This window comes from Lissotriton helveticus, chromosome 1_1 (genome assembly GCF_964261635.1).
Source record: "Lissotriton helveticus chromosome 1_1, aLisHel1.1, whole genome shotgun sequence".
Lineage (NCBI taxonomy): Eukaryota > Metazoa > Chordata > Amphibia > Caudata > Salamandridae > Lissotriton > Lissotriton helveticus.
The window spans coordinates 1,237,919,522-1,237,932,932 of record NC_136057.1 but is presented as its reverse complement, the minus strand read 5'-3'; positions in this window follow the sequence as shown (position 1 = coordinate 1,237,932,932).

Here is a 13,411-nt window from a genome sequence, read left to right as displayed (position 1 = left end):
TTTTTTTTTTTTTTAAAGAATAGATCATCGCAGGCAACAGCCCATATACTGTCGTAGACAAGACCTACAAATGATGGACTTTAATGGGGTTCACAGCCATTGTCAGTTGCTGAGGCATTAGTAATTAATGACTTCTGTTGTACTGCTGCTGCTTAGCCTGGGCGACTGTTTGTGAGAATGCTGGTGATTGGAACGTTCGTGTGTCAGTTGGATGAGGAGCTGAGCAGCAGTAAGGCTGTTCCTGGTGGGGTTCTGATGTGTACCATCATACTGGAATAAATTACCTACAAGAAACTCCATGGACTGTGCTACTTTCATTACAACAACTTCCCTTTTTTTGTTTCCCTGTGACACCCTTAGTGTGGCATCTATACCCAAACATGGATCCCATGCTCTCTATGAAATATGAGTACAACTTTGAATGTGTGATAGTGGGAAGTGAATGTTGATGTGAACAGTGTGTGTGGGACTCCCAACATTTTTGTGTTATTGTATATATTTTAAACCCATGAAATGTTTTTTCCATCCTAAACGAATAATTTTGATATTTAAAAAAAATAATCTTTGTGATAAAATGATAAATGATAAAAAAAATCCTAAAATAGTTCTTATGTGTATCTGGCTCTGGTGCTATTTGTTGTCACCCGTTTGTATATTTAGGGATCCTTTGGTAGGACCCTAGCGTATATCTGTGGCACGGTTGTTTGCTTATTTCTTTTTTGCTCAACGCAGAAATGAGCAGAGAGTGAACTGCATACCAACTGTTGTGCCTGTATTTTGGCTGTAAGTTTAGCTTTCCGGACTTTTAGATGAATGCCACGGTAGTTTCCAACCGGGGTTATGATACAACTTGCATATTTCCCGACATCAAAAACGTGCCACCACTGATCTACCATTTTCCTTTATTATTTTTGTTGTGTTTTGTTTCCTCTGGTAATCCATAAACAGTAGTCCTTGTAAGTGCAATATTTACACTAGCAATCTCCCTGCTGTAGGCGAGAAGACACAGAAGCTTGTTTACAAATTGCTGCCTTATAAAAAGGAGAACGGCTTATGAGAAAGTGTACACGACTTGTGTGCATCTGTTTTTCTCAAAATTGGATAAGTGTGGAAAGTCCGAAAATTCAGCTGCATCTGGTCTCTTGTGCTTGCAGACTTTTCAAAGGAAAGAACATGGGAGCAAGAGATGTACGCAGTAACTGCAAACCTACAAGCAAACATAGAAAATTGCACATGTACCTCAATACATTTCAGGTAATTGAAGGACTATGGGTGCATTGAATAGTACTTGGGAATATCCAGTTTAACTCTCAGTTTTGTATATTTATTTGATTGTGCGACAAGTAGCCTCTCCTAGTATCAAACACAAAATCTCATGCAAACCACACCATGGTACACATCTTGCCTGTGTACACCCTGCAAGCACAGCAAATTAGATTAATGCTCACTTTCAGTTCATTAAATAAGATATTATATTCCATACAATTTATGAAGTTTGCACTTTTAGCTCGAGAATGATTTTGGGAAAGAAAATGGGTAACGGATGTTGTGTCCAATAGCACAGTGGTACAGATATAGGGAGGGACAGGAGCAGAGTAAGAAGAGGACAGAGATATTGAATGACTGACCTTCAAGATGATAAAAAAACCCTGGGCGACAATCATAGCTAATTTAAGAATACAACAGACACATTCAAACATAAATAATTAGTTCCCAAATAAACTGAAAAAGTTTTATTTCCAATCACTATGATAATTGTAACCTGAGGTCATAAATCATAAGAATCAAACTCCTTTTCCTTTTATAAATGACTGGAAACCACTGCTCTCAAATGCAAAAATAGATATGTTGGCTCTTGGAAAAAATGTATTAGTATTCGATGAAGAGTCAGATAATTCATCTGTTAAAAAAATTGATCACCTTGACTGAACTGTCAATGATTATTTGCATATTGCAGTCACTATTAAAACAACAATACATTACATTTAACATAGAAAAGTGTAGGAAAGTGGGTTATTGAAAGGTAGGGGTATTCATCTTCAACTAGCAACAATACCCCTATTACTAAATAGGTCCAGTCAAGTCTCAATAAGTTAATTTTTACTCAGCGATTGGTAGCTTGGCACACAAGCAGTCAGGCTTAGCTTAGGAAATAGGCATTTATTATCACTGAAATATTTAATAAGTAAAAGACATGACACAATAAAATCCAACAGCTAGTTATAAAAATAAAGAATTTTTTTTAGCTTCAAAATTATACTAAAATGACCAAAATCCAATGTAGGGAACTGGTGATATGAACTTTTAAAAATTAAATCAAAAATTGTGCATTCTAGTGCCAAAAAGCTTAAAGCGCCACTCTCGGCTATCTGGTTGCACTGGACCAAGACGACGACAACGTTTTAGGCTGACCATGGTGGAGTGCGGGTCAGAAGGCTGCGGCTAAGTCCTGGCCAAAAAATGTACCTTCTGACTTTGTCGTTTTCCTGAAGATTTTTTCTTGATGAGGAGTCCTCGGGTTCCTCGAATCTGGGGTTTGGTTTGACGACAGGGGCCTGTTGCAGTGCAATGCATCTGTGAGCTTCTGGAAGTCTTTGTCTTTAATGTCAACAGTTAGGAGCTCTTGGGACAAATCAGGATGGTTAAGCAGATTTGCGAAAGGATGACTGAGGCTTGACTCTCGACATCAAGCCGCTCTTCTGGAGCTTTTCTGCAAAACTTTGCAGAAAGTTTCCAAACTTTGAAATCTTTTTGTTTATGAGTTCTTTTTGGGACAATAGGGGTCCACTAGCTCAGGCCTAGGGTTAAGAGACGCTGGATTGCCTCTTAGGGGCTAAGACTCAAATTCCCACAGTGAACTTGTGCAGTCCAGGAACATCCAATTGGAACAGGTCATCTGGCTTTGCAAATGACTTCTTCCAGCTCTGTTGTACCTGTTGCTTATCAGGGAGTCCACTCCTTTTTTTCCTTTTAGTCAGACGCATTCCTTTTTGTGTAAAGCATTGTGAGTGCAGCCGGTGCAGTCTTTCAGAGTACCGATCTTCTAGGGTGCAGTCCAAGGGTCCGGCTGGGCCATTCTTTTGTTCCAGGCAGTGTTTTGAGGAGTTCCTGCAGCTCTTCCATAGTTATCCCTATTCTAGACTGGCAGGAGGGTGGACTCCTTAACCACTCGGGAAGAATGCAAAGAGTGGCATACTTTTGACGCAGAAGGCACTGTTCTCCCAAAAATCAAATGGGAGAACATCTCTCCATAGTGTATGTGTCTGTGTAACCCACTCCAAAGGTGTGGCTAAGAACAGATTACACTCCCCTTCCATCCCCTCTCCTGATCTAATTAGGGGGGCTCCCATCTGGCTAGAGATCAAGGAAGTGGGGTGCTCTTGGTCCTGTGACATCTGTTTTGTGCAGAGGCTCCATCCTTTGAAGTCCAGCTTATCACCACATTCCCTTTCCACTCCCTGGCTTTTCCCAGAAGTAAATCTCCTCCCATCAAATGGCTATATTGTTGCATCCCCAGGCCTGTTCTACCCTACTCAGGGTGCAGCTTGGATCAGACTGTCTAAGGGTGACCAATCAGAAGAGGGTGCTACAGGGCTGCTTAAAGGTACCTTCATGATAGTAAGTTCTAAAAGTGCTTTCCAGTAATTGTTATATTGAAACTGACCATTGCAAGTTCTTGAATGTATTGTAACCATTATTTTGATGCTTTGAATGGTACTACTAGCTAGCTCCAATGCAAAGATAGACTTTAAATTTAATAAAGCTTTCCCCATGTTAGCCTAAGGGGCTAGCAGCGCTATAGTAGGGATAAACAACGTTGCTACTTTTCCTAACCAGTATATATAAAACATCTTTTATACTGTTTATATTTAAAACAATGCTCCCTACCCTCGGGGTAGCTAGGACAGACATTAGAAGTGACTTATAAATAATGTAAAGGTAGTTTTGGACTTTATAAGTACTTTTAATTCCAAAGTCAAATTTGGACATGGTTTTATGTTAAAACCAGCCTGCAAGGCAGGCATGGCTTTAAAATGACAACAGACACAACAGCAGTGCACACGTAAGTGCAATAGGTCCACTTGGAACTCTAAAACTACATGCCCTACCATCTACTAGGGACATGGGAGTAGGTTGTTTTTGCCAATTAGAATTACACCAATAACCATATATCTTTTAGAGGATAGAGCACTGGCCCTGAGCCTGGTTAACAGAACCCAGGGCACACTAAGTGTCAACTCGCGGTTGCAAATTCATCCTGTGGGCCCTGTGAACCCCCATTTTTTTACTGACTGGTACTGGTGGTAACTGACTCTGACTGTCCCTGGGCTCTGCATAACCAGACCCAAGGTCAGTGTTATGTTGACACCACGCTGAAACACACACACATACAGGAGGGTTCACTATATATGAGGGTTAATTTATAATTGGCATAACCTACCCTATAAGCCCCTAGAACATAATAGGGAAAGAGGGGCTAATACTACCTTTAAGTCTCTAGTACATAATAGGATGTGGCAGTTTAGAGGCCAGCAGCCCTTTCTGTATTTGCATGTGTGCACTGCTGAGAGCCTGAGGTCATTTAAAAAGCAGCCCTGTGCTGCATCACTGCTTTTAAATGTAAAATGTGCCCAAACTTGTAAAAGACACACAGATGATGGACAGAATGCAGAGCAAATCAAACATTCAATCCCAGTCAATAGATCTGGGTTAAATCCATTGTTCCTTTGCTCAACGTGCCCCCCCAGTTTAGTCCCCACCATATGTAAATCAGTCTTGATCCTGTGCCGCCTCATGGGGACAGTCCAGCCGAATTGCTAAGCCTGGTCCTCCCTGGACTGGAAACAAGCAGCTTGGGACTAGTTTCAGGGCATCACCCCTCATCAGCCAAGCAAGCTTGAATCCAGTGACACCGCGACTTTGGTGATAGGAGCACTTAAAAAGTGATATACATCAATATTTTGGCATATTAAGTACCCCCAGGGTCTACCCTAGATGGCCCAGGGGTGAGGGGCACGTACATAAAAGGAGGGCCATTATAAAAGAGGTTTTACATGCACATTTCACTTCTCCCATTGTAGTAAAGTGCTTTGCAAAATTGACTTTGGTGCTAGGAGCGCTATGGAGTGAGGATCTACACTATTTTTGCATATTCAGTACATCTAAAGTCTCCCCTGGGTGTCTCAGGGGTGGGGTGTCATGTAACTATAAGCAGGACCTGTTTTATATGACCTGGTGTTGGAGAAATTGCACAATGCACTTCCCCCCTTGGAGATCCCTAGCCACATAGGTTAACATGGCAATAGTTTATTAATGCATAACTGTCACTAGGAATTAATACAAATATCATTCTAGGACTTAGGAGAATAGTATTGATAAATCCAACAATATGATATTGTTGAATTTATTCTAAAGTACTCAGAAACGAATTTATGAGACTTTCTTGTCTGTATACCAAATTCCCCCTTTCTGTGGTCTTCCCTGATTGGTCAGAGTGACGAGGATTAGCCAGGATGCTTTGATGATGATGTAGCTCTGCTACACAGGAATACAATAGCAGTGGCGAGCGGTCCTAAACCATGGAGCTTCAAAGGGGGATATAACAGGCAGGGAATGTTAGGCCCATCTACCCACTAGCTCCCGAACCCCGGGCAGATGGCATGCTTAAGACAGGAATTTGCAGGTGATAGAGGGGAGAGCTATGGAAAGGAGCCATACTGGAGGTTAGTTTAACTAGTTCTTTCTCCTCTGCTACAAATTCGGCCATACTGAACTTTGGAAGAATAGTGCTTTCTGGGAAATGATTATGCCATAATTTGGAGGAAGTGGGCATGCTCTAGGGGTGCTCTCCTTCTTGACCCCAGAGTACAATGAATAACTATGTGAGATCTCTCAAATCTGCCTCTTGAAACTAACAGAAGAAGAAGGCTTCTCAAGCTGGAAACTTGATTTGCACCACTAAGCCCTGCATTCTGACTGACTGCACCTGCTACATTATCTGTAGCCGTTTGGATGAACCTTGCTTCAAGAGAAATAAAGAAAGGACACCCTACGAGCTACAGGTTAACAGAGCTCCTCTGGACCCTCACCACCAAGAATCCCCAGCCTGGATTGCATCCAGTGGATTTGTTATGGTTCTGTCCAAGTGTAGCGTGGGAACTGAAGTCCCAAACCTTCATGGACCCTTTTGAAGATTCCAGACCCTTGGATTGTGTTTTAGACACCCTGGACCCCCCAAAAGAACTTCAGGAAGAAGTTCCAGAAGTTTAGAGAAGTTTGGATACATTTTGGAAAAAAGCTCCATAAGGGAACCGACTCAACTGCGAGAGCCAAGCCGGTGACCTTCAACCGTGAGCCTGCCTGCCCTGCTGGTTCATTCCACTGAAAAGCTGCAGAGGTCTGACTTCCGGGTTTTGACAAAGAGCTCCCTGGAAAGCAAGCTGGTGAACCCTCACTGAATCCGGACTGGTGAAGAGCATCGAGGGACCCCAGTAGAAAAAGATCCAGAAAAGTTCCTACGTCCGAAGGTAAACTCTTGACCAAGGCCTACTGCGAGTGGTATCCGAGCATGGCTCCATCGCGGTCGGACATAAACTTTGACTTTGTCCAGGTCAGCGTGACCAGATGTCCCTAGGTGGCACTATAGGTTTCTAAGTGCTATACAGTGCGAAATATTTACAAAATCATATCTTCGGTTCCCTACATTGGATTTTTGTAATTTCAAAGATAAACATATTTCTTATTTTTATAAATTGGTGTGGGATTTTTACTGTGCGTTGTGTCTTCATTATTTACTGAACTGGTATTTTTAAATGCTTTACATACCTGTCTCTTAAGTTAAGCCTGTCTGCTCTCAGCCAAGCTACCAAGGGTTGTGCATGGGAAAACAATATTGAGACCTATTCTGAGCCCTAGACTGTGTTAGTGGCCTTACTGCCAGTGGTACATGCACATTTACCACTACCAGTAACCTACTTTCCAACAGTAAATACCAGCATCAGTCAGCACCAGATGAAAGGAGGTGGATAGCTAACCTATGTCCTGGGTATTCCTCATCATTTAAGTGGAAAACACTGTAAAGTCCATCTGCACTGGCAAGGGCAGTGGCAGGTCTGTGTTCCACTGTGGAGTGCATCCTCTGCAGAGAAATGGACAACCACAACTATTTTAGGTACTCCCCTCTCATCTGAATGAGCCATCTGAGAGGTCTGTGGTCAGTTTAAACATGGAAGCGGGCACTAAACAGGTATGGCCTCAGCTTCTTGAGGGACCAGAATACAGCAATGCTTACCTCCCCATGGCACCCCATTGTTGCTCTCTGTTGAGTAGTCACCTGCTAATGAAGGCGACTGGTTGATCTTGGCCCTCTTCATTTACTTGTGTTAGTATTGCCCCAGTCCCTTGCTCTGAAGCATCTATCTGGATCACAAACTCCTTATTGTAGTCAGGGGCCAGTAGGACTGGTGGTAACATAGTTCCTGACAAACCTTCTGTAGTACCCAGTCAGGCCGAGAAAGAACCTGACCTAGGCCTGGGTCTTAGTAGATTACCAATCCAAGATGGTCCTGATCTTGGGCTGCAGAGGTTGTGCATGGCCTCCACTTAAAAGGTGTCCCGGGTGCACCACTGAACCTGCCTAGATGGCATTTGCATGCCGTGAAAGTCAGGCCTATCTGCAGCAGGGCCTGAAGCACTTACATCAGGTGAACCAGGTGCTACTCCCAGGTGGAACTGAATACAGCTATATTATCAAAATAAGCTGCACTGAAGGTTTCCAACCCATACATGGCTATGTTCACTAATGCCTTCAAGGTGTCAGGGACATTCTTCAAGCCAAAGGGCATCACTTTGAACTGGAAGTGGCCCTCTGAGGTAGAAAATACTGACATCTCCTGTGATCCTGGACTGAGGAAAATCTGTCAGTAACCTGATGTCAAATCAAATGTACTCAGGTTCTTTGCAGCCCCAACCAGTCTATGAGCTCATCAGCTCTAGGTATGGGTGAGCATCAGTCTTGGTGACTGCATTCAAACCTCTGTAGTCCATTGGCCCATGGACTGTCAGAGGGCTCAACTGCCACCAACTCAAGCATCTTGTCTACCTCAACCTTAATGCTGGCTTTGACTCGGTCAGACAGCCTGTACAGTTTGTTTCTTACAGATAGGCTGTCACCAGTGTCAATATCATGGACACACCACGTGGTGAGTCCAGAGTGAGGGAAAACGGCCCACCAAACTGCTGCAACACTTGTTTGCAGTCTCTATGATGCTGGTCTGTCAGCTTGGGGGAGAGTACCACTTCCTCCACTGACCCATCTTGTGTATTAGTAAAGAGGATGTCTGGCAGTGGCTTACTCACTTCCTCCTCTCCTTCATCTGTCACCATCAGCTTGATCATGTCTGCCCTGTCTTGGTGGTGTTTTAATCTGTTTACATGGAGTACCTGGTGGAGACTCCTAAGGGTTCCAAGGTCCACCGAGAAGTTGACTTCACCCTTTTTCTCCAAAAAGGGTGGGCCCAGTCTATTTGTCCTGGAGGGTCCTGAAACCCACAGGTTCTAAAACCAACACCAAATGTCCTTGATGGATGTATGTTTTAACAACTACTGCCTAAACCACGAATACCTTTACCACGAAGGCTTAACAACTACCAATGCCAAATCACTACTTTCTTTACAACGAGTTCCTAAACCACGAATTAATCCACCTCGTTACTGGCCAATAGATGGCACTATTGTAATACCAATACTTCTGAGTGTGATTCAAAATTGTATTATTTGATATGTTTTGTGCTAGGAGTTCTTTTTCTTTTTCACTTTTCTCATAACTGCGTTTAAATGTTTAGACAGATATAGTAATAATGCCCTAATGATGTGATTTGTTCTGCAAAACATATGTTTTCATAATATATGATACAATCATTTTAAATATTTTTATTAAAAAGATTTTAAACATCAAAATCAAAATTGATGAGGGTTGTTTTGAAGATGACAACGTTTTATTTGAATATTTATTGAAATGTTACTTTGTAGTGTGTGCTCAAGAATTCAGTTAAAATTGCTTTTTTACTCGTGTTTTGGCACTGACCAGGGATGTATTGAAATATAAACTAGCTCAATCATCTTCTGCTAAAAGCATTCTTTTAATGCCTTGTTTTTCTGAAAGGCCTGGGATGAAATCTTATCTCAAACAACAATAATAAACTGACGCACGTCCTTCTTTGGCCCCCCTCAGACCATTCATCACCGTTTATTTTCTTTATACGAATTGCACCTTCCTCCTGTAAACACAGAAAATATACTTTGCCTCAATACATATGACTGACATCTTAAGTTTAAATACAATTCCTAAACAGCTTGTTCCCCGATGTCTTTGCCCACGCATAGCCTCTATATAACCCCGAAGCCCAAAGTTCATGGGATGATTTATTGGCAATGCCTCTGCAGATACTTGCCACTTATTACCAAGCTGGCAGGACCGTGTGGCAGAAGGAGCGGAGGGGAGAGACTCGTGGTTTAGGAAAGTCGTGGTAAGAAAAGTCGTGCTTAAGGAAAGTCGTGCTTTAGGAAAGACGTGGTTCAGGATTCGTTGTTCAGGTAAGTAGTGATAAACACTTCGTTGTTAAGGATGTTTCCCGTCCTAGATGGTGCTCAGACATAGTTGCCTTCTGGTCATACCTGAGCTCTTGTCTGGCTTCCAGGTCGCTGCTTGCCTTCTTCATGATCTCTGCCATGCAGGATCATAGCCTAACATATAATCCAGCACATTTTCTTTGGGCTCTTTGAGAGTCTTCTCTCAAGCCTTTCTAACCAAACTAAATGGCCCTTTTACATGGTGGCAAAACTGTAACTCAAAGGGGCTAACACCAACACCTTGCTGTGCCAGCTCTCTGTAAGTGTTACTTGTATCCAGCCCTCTAGTGCCTTGACAGACATGTCTAAAAAGTCAACTCAGAATTTGGTACTAACTGTCTTCTCTAAACGTCATCCTGTATTGCTCAGGGGTGATGCCCAATAAAGGCAGGCCTGGTTTTAAAATGACACCAGTCACCACAGCAGTGCACGCCTAACTGCATTAGGTCCCCTGGGGTCTCTAAACCTACATGCTCTACTATATAGGTTGGTTGTCTTTATCAATTAGAGTTATACCAGTTACCACATACCTTTTAGAGGATGGAGCATTGGCCCTGGGCCTAGTTAGTAGAGTCCAGGGCACATTCAGAGTCAGTAACCATCAGTATCAGTCCAATAATAGGGGTGGTCAGAATGAAAGGATGACTTTCTTACAGAAAGTCTTGTTAAAACTATGACATAACTATGTATTGGTTCTCAGTGTACCTGTTACAGTTTTGAATAATTTTGACCTGCGATGTCTCCCAATTGAAGAGTATTCACAAGTTCAGGAAGGACAGCTCTTCTCAATGTAATGTGTCAGGCTGGGCTCAGACCCTTGGAGTAAATGGAATGTGAGGCCATGAAGAGAAAGGAGCATGCAAAGGACTTCAAACTTCCTTCATCAACCTATTGAGATGACTACAAAGCAACCTACCTGGGTACTAGACCTCTGCAACAGAGCAGGGAAAATCAATGCGATGAAAGGCATTAAGTCTAGAATACTACAACGGTTCATCAACACCAATACCACCAAGGTTAGTGAATCATTTTATTCATGCCATGCTGGATGAAGGCCTTTGGGTACCAGGAGCAGGACAAGGTGAAGAGGTCTTTAGTGAAGGATGGGTGAATTTATGGTTGCTTGTGGATAGCTTTTTCTCGAACAATGGGCTAGCTTTAAACTTCCAAATAGGTAAAGATAGCAGAGTAGCAGCCCAGCTGAGCTTCAACAGTACAACAACATTAGACCCAGCCTAGAGGAGCCAGGCAGCATTTCACGTCCCTTGTAAAGGTAAGAACCAGGGCAGTGTTATTATAGGACTGTGATATGATGTTTTATACGGTGCAGCATAGTGCACCATCCTATTTATGAGACTATCACACTTAGGCAACAGCTCACTGCCAATCCGATCAGTTCAACCTTTATATTTAAATATTTGAAACTGATCTTTCTCTTTATTACACCCTTGTCTAGTCTAATGCTCTATCTAAACTCCTTTCCTTCGTTGCCTCCATCTTTCTCTGTCTCTCTACCCAGCGTCGTCTTAAGGATATTTTGTGTCCCAGCAATACATATTTCAACTGTTTCCTGTGACCCTGATAAAGTTGAATATACAAGGTAGTATTGTTTGGCATCAAGCATGCTTGAATTAGCAGTAAAAGTAAAATTAAAATGTGTTCTGCAAAGGGGCCCCCAATATATGACTTAATCAAGGCCCCTGAAATCCTTAAAATGACTGGTCCCATCATGCATTTGGAGGTATTAGCGCCCATATGTCACTGATGGATAGTACCGTGATGGGCTGCGCTGGTGAGAAAATTTGTGAATCGCATTCAGGCACCTTACTGGGAAAGAAAAAACAGGGAAACATTTTCTTTGGGTAGTGCCATCCTTTATACTACTCTCATCCTTTTCAAAAGAGAGACTGTGATGTAGTTCAGGGTACACTAATGACAGATGCAGTGCACATGATCGCAAGCATTATTATAACAACAAAGGAGTTCTGGTACTAGAGGTCACTGAACTTAATTTACGTAGTACAGTAAGCAAAAACCGTGAGTGTTTCTGCCTAATGCTAAAGCTAAAGAAATGCTTCCAAGAGCCAGGACCAATATAAGGGGTCAGGGGGTTACCTCCTTCTGGTATACATGGGGGCATCCTATATTTCCTCCTTCATAGGTGTTACCGAGGGTGTTCCTGGAAAGAACTAGATTTTTTAGCTTGTAGCCAGTAAGAGCTAGATCCCTCAAATGCAGCCACAGATTTAAAATACAGAGACAAGACAATTTATGGACGTGATGAGACATCTGGTAAAACAGCCAAGGATTTTTGTCACCAGAGCAATCTCCTTATAAAGGTTTCTTAATCAATTGACTTCCCTGTGGAAAAGGTGCAATATATGACTATTCTCATATAATAATTCTCAAATTAACTGCAGTTGATAGAATTTTCTTTTTAATCTGGAACACAGGACTCTTGTGAGACAGAACATTTGCCTCAAGTCTATTTGCAGGTAGCCAGCAACAATTAAAGAAGGCCCCAAACTCGCTAAATCACCCTTGAAGTACATGGTAGCAGAAAAAGTGGAACATGGCCTTCAGGGAAGAATCTCAGCAGCAGCTCAATCTGCGTGTAGTTTCTGTTAGAGGTATGTGCATAAGAAACCACCCAACCTAAGGTTGCCTCACAGCAAAATATTCAGAAGGAAGAGTACTTTACAACAATAGGTGTTTAAATGACTTCATAAATCGTTCACGAATGAAGCATCCTAGAAAGGATTACAAAGAGGAATACAATGAGGTTATAAACCCCGGTCCTCTTCCTGGTTTTATTTTGACATTAAATGTACTTTGTGAAATCTACCCCTACTCAGGCTAGTCCTGCATTTGTGATTTAGGTTTATTCAGAAATCCACAAAAGAATAAACCCTGGTGGTACATTATTATCTCCTGTGCCATACAAGCTCAGCAGATTCATCAGAGATGTGGTCTGGTCTTTCCCCAGCTGTGGCATGAGTTGTGGATGATGCCTTTCTATTTCTGTTTAACATCTAGATGGAACCCCCCCCCTCTGGAGTTTAGTCATTTTGGTGTCACTTTTCTTATTAAATATTTCTTACTTTTTAGAAATTGGTTGTGGAATTGCTATTGTATTTTGTTTTGATAATTTGTGACTGTTTTAGTGTTGCTACATACTTTGAACTTTTTACTAAGTGAAGCCTATCTGCTTTGTGCTAAAAGGACCAGGGGTTGAGCTCAGGTTTAAATTATTGGAACAATGTGCTTGACTTGACAGGATTTTGGGATGTATTACTTGGCCAGGATTTACATCCGCCCTAATTAATAACCCCTTTTCTCACAGAGACTCATTAATAGTTTTGAACATATCTTTCAATCCTGAAATGACTATCAAGGGCTCATGTTTGGGTGGAAATCTGCTCTCACCTGTTTGACCATCCGGAGATGAAGTGGCCAAGAAAATGAAGACGCCTGATGCTGCTCCCCTGTCCTTCCTTACAGAGGTTTACATGTGGGCTAATTGGCTCTGGGACTTCCATGATTGTGGGAATGTACTACTCACCTCAGCCACTTTGGCATCCCTGCAATCATTCCATGTCTATGGGGAGACCAATGGCAAGCACTGGAATCTGACATGTACTGAGCCCAGCATTGACAGGTGTAGATGTCACACACACCACCTGACTCATGTCAGTACAGCCCCTTAGGCCTCCCTGCTAGAGGGAAGGCTCTCAGACAAAGCCATCCCCACCACAGACAACGTTGCATTAAAGATCACGGT